This window comes from Schistocerca americana, chromosome 4, assembly GCF_021461395.2.
Source record: "Schistocerca americana isolate TAMUIC-IGC-003095 chromosome 4, iqSchAmer2.1, whole genome shotgun sequence".
Taxonomy (NCBI): domain Eukaryota; kingdom Metazoa; phylum Arthropoda; class Insecta; order Orthoptera; family Acrididae; genus Schistocerca; species Schistocerca americana.
In genome coordinates, this window is record NC_060122.1 from 461,847,848 (window position 1) to 461,864,750 (window position 16,903).

The following is a 16,903-nucleotide window of genomic DNA, read 5'->3' on the forward strand; positions in this document are numbered from 1 at the left end:
ATGATGTTAGGGGACTGCACTAATCACCTCACTGACTTCTGTTCATTGGTTTGTTACTTTCTTTTGAAAGCACACTGGTATACCATTGTCATTAATCTTTCGGGGACAGATTAATGTGCGTAGACGGGAAGTGGAATTCTTGGTAGCAAAACAATTTACGGGGATAGTAATACATTTTTTCATGAACTGCGAACATTTATTCAAGCCAAACATATAATTACCACCGACAAAGTTCAAAATACATTTACAAAAAAAAAAAAAAAACCATTTTCAAGTTTCTAACATGGGCACACAACCTAATTTATGCTTCCAATTCGTAACTCTTTATTGCTTAATGGAGTCTTCATTATTTATGAAGATGGAACCATGAGAACACGTTGATCATTGTGAGTGGAAATAGTCCCATGTTTCTGGCATCAAAGTTTCAGTCCACGGTACAAGGACCTTTTAATCCCAATCGCGTTCATACAGTGCGTGAGCTAACAACTAATGCTGCGATCTGCTCCCAACGAGAAAAACAAAGCAAGAGCAGAGAGGGCAATAAACTTTGTAACCACTCTTTGACTTCTGCAGGAAAGTAAAAATTACGATTTCCAACAGTTAGCATATGTGATGAGACAAGCTTTTATTATCCTTCATAGAATTAACATTGAAATACGAAGTGTCAAAAATTATAGGAATAACGAAGTCTAAAGAACATGGGTGTCACGGGTGTATAGTTTTTTTAGTATATGTTCTGATGTAAGACATTGTTTCAGCTCTTTATGCTTCTTGTCACTTGTCTCTGATAGTCTTACGTCTTGTATTTTGTGTCTGGTGTCTCGAGTGAGTTTAAAAAGAAGAAAATATAACAGTTTTGAAATCTAAAAACTTTCCATCACGTAGTTTTGGGAACATAGTAGGGAGCGAACACTTAACATTCATGATATCAACAGCTATTTCAATATAGTAATATAGTATACGGGAAAGGGGAAAGAATTTTTAATGCAATTATGGTTGAGATACTCTGGCTAGACAAATGGAGAAGACTTAAATGCTTTTCATTGTAAAGTGTGCTAATGTTATGGGACGAAATGTATTCGAAAATCTTACATCGACGTGTTTTTCAGTTGTCAGAGTTAGCTGCTTCCGCGAGCAATGACTGGTATCTTTGGATTTAATTTGTGAGCTAGTCGGTAACTATCTAAATAAACCTTCAGATTACGGAGTTTTTATTTAAATGTGGAAATACAAAAGTGTTCGCATATAGGAAAATGACCATTCTAGCCAAAATATATAACTACTAGAGAAAGGGCCCAAAGATAGAATTAGATGGTGGTACAGCTTCTGGCCGTAGAATTGTTTTACGTGTATTATACCATAAAGTTACGCAGACTAGGGGGCTTTGTCTTCGATCTTTAACTCCATTTGGAAAGAATGTTTACAGAAATTTGTAGCTTCTTGTACTGTTCTCCTTTTTACCTAACGACGTGCGACTATTAGAAACTAGGAAATAATCAGTCAAAAGAATCGACGTCACAACTACGCAAATGCACGAAGAGGATGAAGCAGTTCAGTGACCAAGCGTCAAAGACATGCGGTAGCAGGTGTTTTGTCAAAATCGAAAAACGGTCAGTGAATAATAATTCTTCCACATGGAGTTAGGGCCAGAACATCACACTCTACAGGACTCAAGGCCACGTTGACTGTAAATGTTGAAATCGCAAACACGGGCAGGCTAACTGACAAGGGCGAAGACATCAAACACAAAAGTACACCAAAGCACTTAACAATTATGCCCCAAAAGACACATTGGTTAGCAAATAATCAACTAAGCAAGAGTTGAGATTACGATACTTAACGCAACACACTCAGGACACGCGTGATGGTAGCTCACAACTCAACAAAGCATACCACGATCAGAGTAACCTCAGCTCACGAAATTAAATAAAAAAATTGGAGAAAAGGGATCACGAAACGTTTGTCTAAAGCAACGAATCTGAAACAGAATGGATTATGCGCACCTACAAACTACACAATCTCATTCCAATAGCTGGATCCATAACCGAACGAGACAGCTTAAGAGAACATGTCCGTTCACTTACCAGTTCGCAGAAAGAATGACGAACATTGTGCTTCGTCCAAAAGGTTCTTCTTACCAACAGATAGAGGCCCAACCGCACCCATATAACGTCAATGCTTAGTGTTTATTTGTGAAAGTGCGCACTACTTTCGATCTATGTTTACCTCCACTTAAGTTTAAGTTGGCAGGGGCTACGTTTGTTACCTCTGGATGCCCGGGAAATATTTGAAATAACCTTGCACATGCACTTAAACAGATAACAAAAAAGGCTTATAATACGTGGGACTTAGGGAAGGCAGGAAAATGTGTGGACGGGGCCGAATCGGTTACCGTTGGTTGCACAGTAAACACGTACACTTTATTTAAAGAAAATTTTTTTAAAACAATCATTTTAAAAATACTGACTGTAACACAAGCTACACTGACGGCTGACGGCCTTATTAAGAAGAATTCAAATTACTTGTCGGCTGAAGGCCACAAGCAATAGGAATAATTTAGGCAAAATATTATATTTAAACTATTGACATAATGAGACCAAATATAGAAGGGAGTCGTCCACAGACAGTGGTCCAAGGATCTACCTGATAAAAAAGTCCCTACAACTGCGTAAGTGGTGAGTCGGGCAGCCAAGAGTTGTGCTCACTTAACGGAATCGCTACTCAAACTAGGGACAGCTTAAACGCCGACCAACACACTCGCAAAATCCACCTACGACGCGATAATCAATACCACAATTGAATAACAGTTAGCATCGCCAAATGACAAGCATTTAATTACAAATTTGGATCCACCAAATACTAGTACACATGAACGCTAAGAACACAGAAACGGTCGCACGACCAGATACCCGTCCATTGAGACGACCGACCGAACAACCAACCATCGGTCGTTGCCAATCAAGCCAGGCAAGGGAAACGTCGGAATATAAAACCCCCAACTGACAGCTTGATGGCATGAGGTCACTGCGACGGACGGACACACACACAATGGTGGAAGTTTCGCTACTCGGATTTAACGATCCATTTAACTTGATCTAGGTGAATCGGGTCCCCAACGTGGACGTCCTCCATGGCGACCACATCCTTCGATCGAGGAGAGCACGTGTGTCGGCAGCGGTGGCGCCGAGTATCGGCGTTGTGCGGACCTTCCTGCTGCCCGTCCTAACCAACTGCTTAATCCAGCACGCAGACAGCTCATTGAAACCACACAAGATACACACGGATCCGCGAAAACAATTGCACAAACAACTCCAAAAATATTAAAACCAGTCACTGTGGAGCAACTGGACGAATTACAAGTCGACTCAAACACAGAGGAGCCAGAAGTGGTCGGAAAACCAAATACACGTCATCCGCTGAGACGACCGACCGACCAACCATCGGTCGTTCGCGCTCAAGTCGGGCACGGAGAGGTCCCAGTGTGAATGATCGACTGAGAACTTATTGCCATGAGGACTCTTCGACGGACGGAGACACACACACCAGTGAAGGTTGCACTACTGGAATATAACGATCCATTAAACTCGCTGAATCCGGTCCTTGACGTGGTCATGCACTCTCACGACCACATCCTTCCGTCGGGAAGTGCATGTACGGCGCCAGCGATCTGGCGAGTATTGGCTGTGCGGACTTCACTGCTGCTCTGCGCCCCAAATGAACTCCGACACACGACGACCCGGAAATACTTGAGGTCGCTCCAAAAATAGTACTACAGTGCTCGCTATCGATGAACGCCGCTTGTGCCACTCACGGACCGACAAAGCCAGGAAACGAAGTGGCGCCAGTAAACGCACTAAGGCCGCGCGGGATTAGCCAAGCTGTCTTAGGGGCTGCAGTCATGGACTGTGCGGCTGGTCCCGGCGGAGGTTCGAGTCCTCCCTCGGGCATGGGTGTGTATGTTTGTCCTTAGGCTAATTTAGGTTAAGTAGTGTGTAAGCTTAGGGACTGATGACCTTAGCAGTTAAGTGCCGTAAGATTTCACACACATTTGAAAATTTAAAAACGCACTAAGAAAACGTGAGGTCACAATCCGAATACGAGGTGTGGCTAGAAAAAACCGGACTAGTACTGGTGAAACAATAAAACGAATGCAATAAGGCTGAAAGTCGCATGCCCTGTCACGTGACTCTCGCTCCGCCTACTGCTCGAGTTTCATCTGCCTCCTGCACTCAGTCTGCCCGTGGCGTCTGTTTTAAGTAGTTGACGTTTTGTCTGTGCGTCGGAAAATGTTGAGTGTACAGAAAGAACAGCGTGTTAACATCAAATTTTGTTTCAATCTAGGAAAATCTGCAAGTGAAACGTTTGTAATGTTACAACAAGTGTACGGCGATGATTGTTTATCGCGAACACAAGTGTTTGAGTGGTTTAAACGATTTAAAGATGGCCGCGAAGACACCAGTGATGACACTCGCACTGGCAGACCATTGTCAGCAAAAACTGATGCAAACATTAAAAAAATCGGTAAACTTGTTCGACAAGATCGCCGTTTAACAATCAGAGCAGTGTCTGAGTTAACAGGAGTTGACAAGGAAAGTGTTAGGCAGATTCTTCATGAAAGTTTCAACATGAACAAAGTGTGTTCAAAAATGGTTCCAAAGTGTCTCACAATTGAACAGAAGGAACGCCGAAGAATGATTTGTTCTAACATCCTGGAAAACATTGAAAGTGATCCCACCTTCTTACAAAATGTTGTTACTTGCGATGAATCGTGGTTTTTTACTTAAGATCCCGAAACTAAACGCCAATCGATGCATTGGAAAACTCCTGGTTCTCCACGACAAAAAAAAGCACGAATGTCAAAATCGAAATTCAAGACAATGATGATTGTTTTTTTTTGACATCAAAGGGATTGTGCACATTGACAGAGGGACAAACAGTGAATCAGCATTACTACATTAGCGTCCTGGCTACCCTACGTGAGCGAGTACGGAGAAAACGGAACGATTTGTGGAGAAAAAAGTCATGGATTCTTCACCAAGACAATGCCCCAGCTCACAGTGCGTTGTCAGTGAAGACGTTTTTGGCAAAACACAACATTCCCATCTTATATCATCCACCCTACTCACCTGATTTGGCCCCCTGTGACTTTTTTCTTTTCCCTAAAGTCAAGTCAGCTTTGAAAGGAACTAGATTTGAGACTGTTGAAGCAGTAAAAGAAAAAGCGACGGAAGCAATGTATGGACTTACCGAAAATGATCTGCAGCATTGCTATGAACAGTGGAAAATTCGTATGGAGCGGTGTAGAGACCGAGGAGGAGAGTACATTGAAGGAGATAACATGAAATTGTAAATAATTGTAAATAAATGTTTTTTCCAGAATCAGTCCGGTTTTTTTCTAGCCGCACCTCGTACACGACGCCAACCCGTCAACGACACAAACGCGAGCAGCAACACGGTTCAGTTTACGTAAGAAAAATAAGTGAACTGATTGTCTCATCCGTTCTCCAGAGGTCGATTATTAACATGAGAGTGTAATGTGGGTCATGGAAGTCGGCTCTATGAGCATGCAAGAAGCGTCATGAATGCTAGGTTTAAAAACTGCTACGACTGACCCTTTTCATGTGTATAACAGGACTCCATATATAACTGATGTTAGATTAGTAAACGTTGATGTGATCTCTGCAGATTTCTTATTCAGGATGAACTCGATCTTAACCGACAAAATTTCGAAGCTTGTTCAGTGGTATTTTCTGAATATTTTCGTATAAGGGTCGTTGTCTTTGGATCAGTTGCAGAGTAGTAACGCAGTTATGTTTCATTGTGTCTGTTACCTCAAAGACTTTTGTTTCTGTGACACCATCCTCAAAACAATGAAACGCATGTATATGCGACTGCCAAAATGTAACATTAAATGCAGCCTAATAAGACAACCCTTATACGAAAGATGTTCAGTTTTATCATGGTGTTTTCTCAGTTTACAGCAAAGTACGTAATAAATGCAGAACTGTTCTCTTATGTGCGCTGTTCAAAATATAAGCCACCATAAGCATGGCAGACCGTAGAACGATAAACTATCGATTTCCTTAAAAGCCAAAGAATCGCAGGAGTTTAACGAACATGGTCGCCTGCGTCAAATTGTAGGAATGAGGTATATTGAGTATCGACTGGAGTTTCGCAAAATAGGCTCTTTACGTGTCCCTAGAACAAGCAGTAGATTGGTGTGATGACTGCTGACCAAGTTGGCAATGGAACAGAACCACCTCGACATCTCCAGTTTTGTCCACGCTGCGGTTCAGCGTAAACTGAGGCGACCGCTACGGTCACAGGTTCGAATCCTGCCTCGGAAATGGATGTGTGTGATGTCCTTAGGCTACTTAGGTATAAGTAGATCTAAGTTCTAGGCGACTGATGACCACAGCAGTTAAGTCCCATAGTGCTCAGAGCCATTTGAACCATGTTATCTCTATGGCTGTTCGTAATTGCGATAGTGTTGCCGGTGCAGAATGGTGTGCAGCAGCTGACCTCTCGATTATGTCCCATAAACGTTCAATGTGATTGAGGTCGGGTGATCTCGCTGACCAAATCAGTCCCTCGAACTTCCCAGAACGTTCTTCAAACGAATCGTGAATAACAGTCGCCCGGTGATATAGCACATTGTCGTCCATAAAAATTTCACAGTTGATTGGGAACATGAGGACCATGACCAATAATTTCTAGACAATGGTCGGTTCAGTTGGACCAGTGGACCCAGTCCATGTAAACACAGTCCACTCTATTATGGAGAGATGCAACGAAATGCAGATTAATCTGTAATGAGTCACAGCACACCACGAGCCTCCTTATAAAAAAAAATACGCAGAAAATATTGCTAAACAAATTCTCAGTACGCAATTGTACCACGCGATAGGACGAACTAATAGAAGTTTTTGATCTATTGGAATTTAACCTGATTTATAATTACTTTGAATTCGGCGAGAAAATCTACCAACAGAATCATGTTTTGCCGATGGGCATTTGCCTTTCGGAGTTATTAGCGGACATATTTATCAACAACATAGAGACAGCAGTGTTTCAGAATAAGCCTCAGTGGACACAGAAGATAGTTATGTACAAACGATATATAGACATACATCTATGGTAATAAAGGGAGCGGTGGAGAATCTGCATGCCCTGCCCTTTTAACCTGCAGTATCACAGTATTAAATACCTTTTACGGGAAGATTCCGAAAATAAAATTAACAAGGACAGAAAATAAGCTGAAATTTTCGATTTATCGTAAAGCGAAACACTCAGATGCAATAACAAGGGATGACTCCAAGCTCCTACCATAACATAAAACGACGCATTTCTTTGCTATGACAGATCGGCTATGTAAGATTTCAATAGACGTAACAGAAATACAGTAAGAGTTAAGGATCCACTAACAAGTAGCAAAAGCCAATGCTTTTAAGAGAAGCTTAGTTACACAAACTCAAAAAAAAAAAAATACAGAAGCAAAAACAGCCGTTGTAAGGAAGGAAAAAAGTTTTTACATTGAAATATCGTGGCTGTATTACAGAAAAATTAGTTCACGCTTTTCCTAAACAGTGCAAAGTAGCATTTCGAACTGCAGGTCCATTAAGGCTTAAACTAAGACACGAAAATGTAAAAAATTAGAACAAGTACTATGCATCTGATGCTTATAGATTACATAGTGAGAAATGTCATCGCTTTTATAGAGTGTGATTTTTTCCACCGTGTACAAACTCTAGCGATTTATCGATGAGAGGAAACGGAAAAAAATGGTCTAATGGACTTAGGTCCAGAAATTCATGGTTTCCATGCCAGAGACTATTTATTCAGTCACACGTCGTTATAGAGGCTGCTGTCTAATATGCGCTGTACCATGCAGCCACAGTTGCAATATGCATTGTTTCCTTCTAGAGGACGGTACTGTTCCTCATACGTTGTGCCCTAAGACCCTCTATTGTCATAGTAATTGGTAATGTTTTGTCCGATTCACTTCTCTTGCTGACTCTTCTTGTAGTGGATGTGATAAAGCGTTGTAAATAATGGTCCCGTCTTCGAATCGAGAGCTTGCCGACATGGTATTTAGTTACGGAAAGGAAAATGGTGATGGACGGCGGGCAGCAAGTTGCATCACCTATTCCAGCCGACAAGAACCACAGCATTCAATGTTTGCAACAGCGTTTCGCCGTTTGTCTGAAACAGGGTCATCTCAGCAAGCAGGAAATCATCAAGGGTGTACCCAAAATGTTCGGACTCCAGACTTGGAGGAAAAACACGGTGGAAGGCGACCGCCATGTCAGTACCAGGCAGTTGGCCCATCAGGTTAGAATAAGTCAGACGACCGTGTGGAACATTCTTCATGACAATTGTTACTACCCTTATCACTTACAACGTGTGCAGGGCTTAATAGCGACAGACTTCCCTCATCGCGAGCTGTTTTGTAACCGGTTACTTCACCAGGCCACCACGATTCCGGGATTTGTGTAATCCACCCTATTCATAGATGAGGCCACATTTACACGGAGTGGTGTCCTCAACTTTCATAATAGTCATCTATCGGATAGTATGCAAGAGCTCATGGTAGGCGACAACGAATCATCAGCATCGGTGTGGGCCGGGATAAATGGTGACCGAATTTTTGAACCAGTCTTCCTTACACGTCGCCTAACAGGCCGGAACTGTCGGCGTTCCTTGCGGGTGACTTTGCCTCCCCTGCTGGAAGAAGTGCCACTGATGATGCGAAGGGTTATGTGGTAGCTACATGATGGCGCTCCGGCCTACTTCGCCGTTAACGTCCGGACGCATCTAAATCGTATCATCCCTGGTCGATGGATCGGACGAGGAGGTCCAGTTGCATGGCCTGCTCGTTCACCGTACCTCAACCTGTGCGATTTCTGGTTGTGGGGCCATTTCAAAAGCATCGCGTATGCAGAGCCCATTCCAGATGTGGAGACGCTGGAGCGTTCACGCTGACTTTGACACAGCTCGGATGCTGCCTGGCTGATGTGCACATGTGAGACAGAACATGTTACAGCGCATGCACACGTGCGTTGAGGCACATGGATACCATTTTCAACACTTACTATAACTGTGGCAGCCTGGTGCAGCGCTTGTTAGACCGCAGTCTCTGTAACTGAATGTCATAATGACATGCTGTAGTATTTTGTGCAATATGGGCTGGAAAACCACCGTGTTGGTGTACAGATTCTATGACTGAATAAATGGTCTCTTGAATGGAAACGATGCATTTACGGCCATAAATTCATTAGCCTTTTTTTGTTCCGTATCCTCTCATCGATCAATCTCTAGAGTTGTACACGGTGGAAAAAAAATCACCCTGTATAGGTTAAAGTTGTCGGAATTCTGTTTCTAGATACAAGGAACATATCAGCCCAAACAAGAAGTCTGCTTTTGGCCATCATTTGCACAGCACAAAACAAATAGCAGGCGATGCTGACATTACTACGAAAATTTTATGTGCAACTCCCAAGGGAATGAAGCTATATATTCTTGAAGAATGGGAAACATACAGAGTACATCTCCTAAAACTCGCACCGCAAATATTGCGGAAGTGGGAAGTGCTATTTATGTGTGGTTTTCATAAAATGGATTGGTAGCCAGGACTTCGTATTGTTAACCAGTCAACAGGCAGTAATAATACTTAGAAGTCTATATTCTTGGTGCAAAAACAAACTTTTATAAATTGAACGATGCCTGCTGACATTAACAAATTAAAAGTAGGCTAAATAAGAATCTCAGTGGTGTTTGTTGCTGGATTCTATTGGGAGTCATTTACGAGAGACCGTATTTTGGACAGTTCCCATATCGAAACTTCTACAGTACCTGTGACTGCACACACTAAACAACAACACAAGTCGACACACAAATTACGTGGATGCTGACCAGTAACGAGACAGATGACCACCACAGGTTGTGTTCAAAATGACCACTGGCAGTGCCATTGCACACTTCCTGTCTGATATGGAACGGCAGCTGCAAACGTGCTAGCAGATCAACGGAGATGTCTGAGCAAGGTCCAGTAACACGTCTTTGCATATGTTTGGCTGTAGTTGGTATGTCCTTGTGGACAGCCGGCCGTTGTGGCCAAGCGGTTCTAGGCGCTTTAGTCCGAAACCGCGCTGCTGCTACGGTCGCAGGTTCGAATCCTGCCTCGGGCATGGATGCGTCTGATGTCCTTAGATCAGTTAGGTTTAAATAGTTCCAAGTCTATGGGACTGATGACCTCGGATGTCCCATAGCGCTCAGAGCCATTTGAACCATCTGAATCCATGTGGACAGCGTCTTTCAGCCTTTCGTACAGAAAAAAGTCTACAGGCGTCAAATCTGGGGAACGGGCCTGCGTAAGCTACAGGTCCTCTGCGTCCAAACCAAGGATTTTTAAGCAAATCATAATGACATGCTGTAGTATTTTGTGCAATATGGGCTGGAAAACCATCGTGTTGGTGTACAGATTCGTCCTAGTCTGCAGAGGAACGCTTTCTAGCATCCGTTGAAGATGGTCTGTTAGGAGAATGCGTTAGATATGCGTCTTCAGTGTTCTGTCTATTAAAAACGGATCAATTATCTGATAGTTCAGTATCACACACAAAGACGTTTACGCTCCAGTGACGCTGACGTTCCATCTGACGAAGCCAATGGGAATTCTCAACAGACCAATATGCATGTTTCGGTGGTTAACCTGGACACGATTGGTAAATGTGGCTTCATCACTATACAAGATACGTGATACATCTACCGTCTTAATGGCCGTATACGATAGTTAAAATGATTCTTACAATATTTTCCAAGCAGCTCTTGATGGAGAGAGATATGATAAGGAAGTAGGTTTTCGCGATGGAGAAATAGGACCTTTGCCTGATTCGTGCCACTTCGTCTTGCGATTGCGCGGGAGCTAAATTGCGGAACAACTAACACAGCAGCAAGAATATTAATATCCCCTCCTTCTGTCGTCGCTTGTTTTCTTCTGTTACGTTGTCTAGTTGTTACCACTTTTACGTAACTGATTTAAGAGACGTAAGTAACTGCCGAGATGGTTGACGTCTAATGAAACGTCATGGCTCATACATCTTACAAGAACGAACTGCATTTTTTCTGAATTCCCCATACACCGTGAGCATGTCGGCTTTTTCTGCGTTGGTAAATTCTATCGTCCACTCACGACCTGCTGCTTGTACTGTCATACTGATTAGCAGGGACTAACTGATTAGCAAGTCGCAATGCACTTGATGACCATACAAGTACAGTGTAAACAACCAAAACAACATCGTATATGGCAACTAAACAGGTTAAATAGCACACACATGTGTCGGTATGGAAAATTTTCAAAGAAACAATACCTCGTTAACGTCTTGCATTATACTTCTGCAGCAAACACCGCTGACATTCCAGGTTAAACTACTTTTCGTGTGTTAGTGCCAATAGGTATTGTTCCATTTAAAGAAGTGTATAACTGTAAAAAAAAATATACCTTCTAAGTATTATTAGTCTGTTGGTTAGCTAACTACACGAACCCCAGACTACCAATCCGTCTGTGTAAACCGCACATCAGTAGTACTTTCCACTACCGCAGTGTTTGGGGTGCAAGTTTTAGGTGATTCATCATGTATAGACGGAAGAATAAGGAGCAGGACAACTTGATGAACGGACAGCCCAAATTTAAATACAGAAATGATTTTTCTCTTTTTAAAAATTATTTATGATTTAGTAACGCAGTTAACTTACGACACATCAGTAATTTATAACGCAGTGCGATAGTGTCTGAGATCTTTACCAACAATCTACGTAATTATTGTAACATTACGGTCACTCAGAGACAGAGAATGCCGACACACAGTCCACAACTGAAAGCACCTGTCAAATTTTTATACCTAGACAATTAAAGACGCCTAGTGAATGTTGAATGCATCAGGACGACTGTAGTACAGTTAAGTAATATTTGTAGTATTGTTCTGATAAAAACAGACCTATTATGTACAGTGAAACGTTGCAAATGCAGGTACGTCACACAAGATTTTTATTGCACTCCTGTAATCTGCTCACCCAAACTGATTGTATTTTAAGTTTTGTTAATAACATTGTATGATGAAAACGAAGTCTTTGCTCTATTAAGGACAGTGTAGGCCTCAGGGTTGCTGGAATTTATGATATTCCCTGTGAGTGCGGAAGAAATTATACAGGTCAGACCATTCGTACCGTTTTCGATCGCTGTGCAGAACACCAACGGCATATTAAAAATAGAGAACTGAAGAAATCGGCAATTGCGGAGCACAAGCCTCACGAACAAACATAAAATACTGTTCGATGAAACAAAAATTTTTCCCATCACTTCACATACTGCGATTCTGTTATTAAGGAGGCTGTTGAAATAAGAATGAGCGAGATCAACCTTAACCCTGATAGCAGATACTATCTGAGCGGCGCATGGAAACGAGCGCTCGATGCAGAGAAGCAGTACAGACATTCCTTGCAGGGTTTGCGTTCCCACGGAAGCGGTGGCGCCACCAGCGCACACATTGACCCTGTCTGCAACGACACTACGTAATCACCGAACAACCACAAGCTGACCAATCAGAAGGCGTCCACGTGCTATATAAGGCCACCACAGCAGCAGTAAGACAGTCAGTTGCTCCTGACGATGACACTGGAAGCTCTCGTCGAAAACTTGAAATTTTATCCCGCAATGATGAGGTAAGAAAACCGAGAATCTTTTACATAATAATATTTTATCTTCTAATATAGGTAATGGTTTGAGAGTGAACGTAATGTTCAAAACTAGGCACTAATGACAATCCGGAGTGGCCGTGCGGTTCTAGGCGCTACATTCTGGAACCGCTCGACCACTACGGTCGCAGGTTCGAATCCTGCCTCGGGCATGGATGTGTGTGATGTCCTTAGGCTAGTTAGGCTTAAGTAGTTCTAAGTTCTAGTGGACTGATGACCTCAGAAGTTAAGTCCCATAGTGCTCAGAGCCATTTGAACCATTTTGGACTAATGATAATATTAATTGCAACTCTGACAGAAACCTTAATTAATATATTAAAAATATACCGAGTTGCTGTTCATGATACCAACACAATGTTGGAAGTACATAAAATCCGAAATTTTGGTGCGGAGTTCGAACTGACAATGTGTACTCTGGTTAACACTGCTTTAAGGAGGGCCTTAACAAATACATAACAAATCGGCGAAATAAAAGAGCAAGAACGTGTGGAGGTAGGCTCTGTTTGTATTGCAGCATGGCGTGATTTTTGTGCTGTAGCCAAAGCGGGGCCCTAGCAGAGACCAGGCCATTTATACTGAGCACACGCTGGTGGCAAGTTGTTTGTTACGTCAAGCGTAACATCTCACGCACCGTGTCAGCACATTTGCAAACCAAGTGAGGTCCCTCTGGCGGAATGATGATAGTAAAACTTGTAATAATAATAAAAAGATATAAATGGTCCTATCCGGGGTCTCGGGGAGGACGGAGCGCAGCTGGCTGTTTCCCTGTGGTGTGTGTGCGCGTTGTACGAGCACTGGACGTCGCACGGGGTGAGAAGCGATGGGAGGGGAAGGGGCGGTGTGGGGGTCACGGTGCAGAGGACGCTTCGCATTAGGCTGCAGGGAATAGCTGGGTGGCTCGCTGGCGCGCCGCGGTGTGGTGTGGTGTGGTGTGGGACGCAGAGTCCGCGCATAACTCTTGGCGCCTGGACGGTGCGCGGGTCGTGTCCTTGCGGTAAATTAAACAGCGTGAAATATGTAATGCGAAGCGACCGTAGGGGACTGCTGGACTACGCTAGAGCGAGAAGGAGCCCACACTGCGACACTGTTGTCTGATGTAATCGTCCCAGCGACAATTTGGTCGCCAGAAGTTGCCTACAAATACGAGGCGTGTTTCTTAAGTAAATACCGTTTTGAAATTAAAAAAAAAGACGTGCTAAGATACGTCAATAATTTTATTTTTCATGAAAGCCTGTACCTTAATCTAATTTTATACATGATTTCCGTCAATATTGAGGCACTTGTCATAACGGTGTACCAGTTTTTGAATACTCTTCTCATAGAAGTCTGTTGCCTGATTTGTTAACCATTCAATTACCACTGTTTGGACTTCATCATGAAGATTTCCCAAAACGTCTATGAAAAGCCTCGTGGAATTTTCACTTAGTTTTCCATTTCGCTACCGATTGTTCCTCACTTCCCGAGTAGCCCTCGTGACTAATGAGGACTTACTCAAATGAATTTGGAATAAAAGAAATTTATGGAGCAACTTGAGCAGTGGTCGAAATCGGTTAACAGGGTACATTCTGAGCCATTAACAAACTGTCAGTTTGGTATCGAAAGGACGGTTGGAAGGGGGGGGGGGCGATGGAATTGTAGAGGAAGACAAGTGCATGAATACAATAAGCAGGTATAGACGTAGGTAGGGTTCAATAGTTACTCAGAGATGGAGAGGCTTGTACAGGATAGAATAAGGTGGAAACCCGTGTCACATCAGTCTTTGGACAACAACATAGTATAATCATTTGCGGATTGTTCTGGACGGAGGCCAACTAAGTTTCTAATCTGCCCTGGTCTACGCAACTGAGTAAACCTAAAGTAACAAGTGTGAAACCTGAAGCGAAGCTGCAAAAGTCTGAGATTTGGGCGTGATATTTCGGTCACCCTGATGGGAAGCTCCCGCATCGTAAAAGAGCGAGAGGTTGTCTACAAAGACTGAAATGTTCCCAGTTTGGGAACGGCCAATGGTAGTACAACACCATAACTCTGTGGATGACCATACATTTTCAACGCGTTTTCCGAAGTTTGTTTTGTTATTTGTACTGAAAATTATTCTTGAAAATATGTTGTCAAGTTTCAAAAGCTATTTGTTATTTAAGAAAGAGGATACACATGGAATGTTAACATTTTATAAGTAGACACTCTGGTCTAGTCTGGAAAAAGATATGGTCAAAGAGTGTAATAAGTTGTAAATGCATTATCGCTGGGCGTGCGAGCGCGCAAAAAATGCAGCAGTTTGGGGTCGCGAGGAGACGATTGATTTTGTTGACTGTGCTTTTCGCCGGGGTGGCTATGAAAAAGTGCGGAGATAAAAAGTCTTGTTTCCGAAGTGCGGAGCAGTGAAAACTGAAATGGTTGGTTAGGCGGATGTTTAATATGGGCTAGCTATGACATTTATTGGGCACAGTACAATTGCAGCAAGAGTAATTCAAATAACATCAAGAGTGCTGTGGGCCCTTCTTATTGGCCATGGTATGGCGAGAAGATCAACCTGTGCCCTATTTTATCGCTAAATGAAGCCACTCGACTAACAAACGGCATCATGAAGTAAAATCTAGATTTTTTATAACAAGAAGTGTAATAGGTTGACCAGCGCAGTTGGAATTTTATTGCTTAAGTAACATTGTTTTCGGGCGTATTGTCGCGTCAATAATTGTCCCAAGTGATAATCGAAGTAGAATCCATCCTATCACTTTGTATGAACCGAGAGAGTCGGAAAATGAACTGAGTATGAAGTGAATATTAATTTATTAGATTATCAAAACATTTTTACAACTTTTGGACAATTACTCAATAATGAAATCTTCAGCTGTAGTATGAATAATGTCAGGAATAGAATGAGGCAAAAGCCACTATTAATTCATTTGCTGAAAGAGGAGTAAATTTCATGATAAAAAAATTGGTAGTAAAACCTTACATAACTTGGACGCTGAATTTCAGTGTCAAAGCACTGTTTCTAGTTTATAGCTTGTGGCACAATTTATGATTTCTATTACAAAGAAATTTCAGAGTAACTGCTAGGTAAATAACAGTCCTTACCGATGAGTAAATTCTAACAATCTTCCTGCTTGCTACAATTACGACAGTCAGTACTACGGCGAGTAACGTAACAAAAAGTTTCTGTCCACAGCCAGTAAACAATCTTACATTAATTAATCTTTGAAAACTAATATAATATGTTGTATGTGTTTGGTATTTGACTGTTATCTGACTACTGTGACGTGTGTGGTGTGAAGTACTTGAAAGTGTGGGTTTTATATTGTTCCTACGTCATGACGTCGATAACTATTCTTACGTAAGATTGCTTACGAGTACAAAGTTCAGTTTCAATTCGATTATTTTTGTTCCTGTGAGGAACTGGCGACGGTCGGTTATTTTCCTTACTGACATACTTGAAAATCATTTTTTTCCAAATTTTGCACTAGCTGCTGTTAATTAAAAATTGTTTTACTTAATAAAAATATATGAAGTTAACCGAACTTTGTTTCTAATCGTCATTGCTAAAGTACTAAGCAGTGGCGATTCGGTTATAGCTTAATCTACTTCGCTCGGTTTTACATTGTTCTTCGGAGTAGATGCCTTTTCCCCACAGATTAGGGACTTTATTTACACGGTCATATTGGAAAGACTAATTATCAGGAGAGGTAGGAGGGTTATATTAGGGGAATAAATCTGCAGTGCAAAACAACGTTCTTCAGCCAACACGTGTAGAACTCGAAAGACTAATTCTCCCCGAAAAGTTGCCGATGGAATATAATCGCTACGCTCCAAACACAATGTATTCTCCCAAGGTTTTAAAGTGTACTGCTGAATCCGGTCGTCGAGTACATGAAATGTATTCACAGTTGTGAGTACGGACAATCATCAGCTGTATAACGGAATGACGACAGTGAATCATTGTGCCGCACTGGTACTCGAACCCGAAATTCGCGCTTAGCGCTGGCTATCGTCTTACCATTGCGTAATCCGAGAATGACTCACGGTAAGACCAAAACTTCTATATGACGTCACCATTGGTGTGCAAAATATACTCTTATACCCATTACGTATATTCATGTACAGGCGCCGGCAACGGTGGCCGAGCGGTTCTCGGGGCTTCAGTCCGGAACCGCGC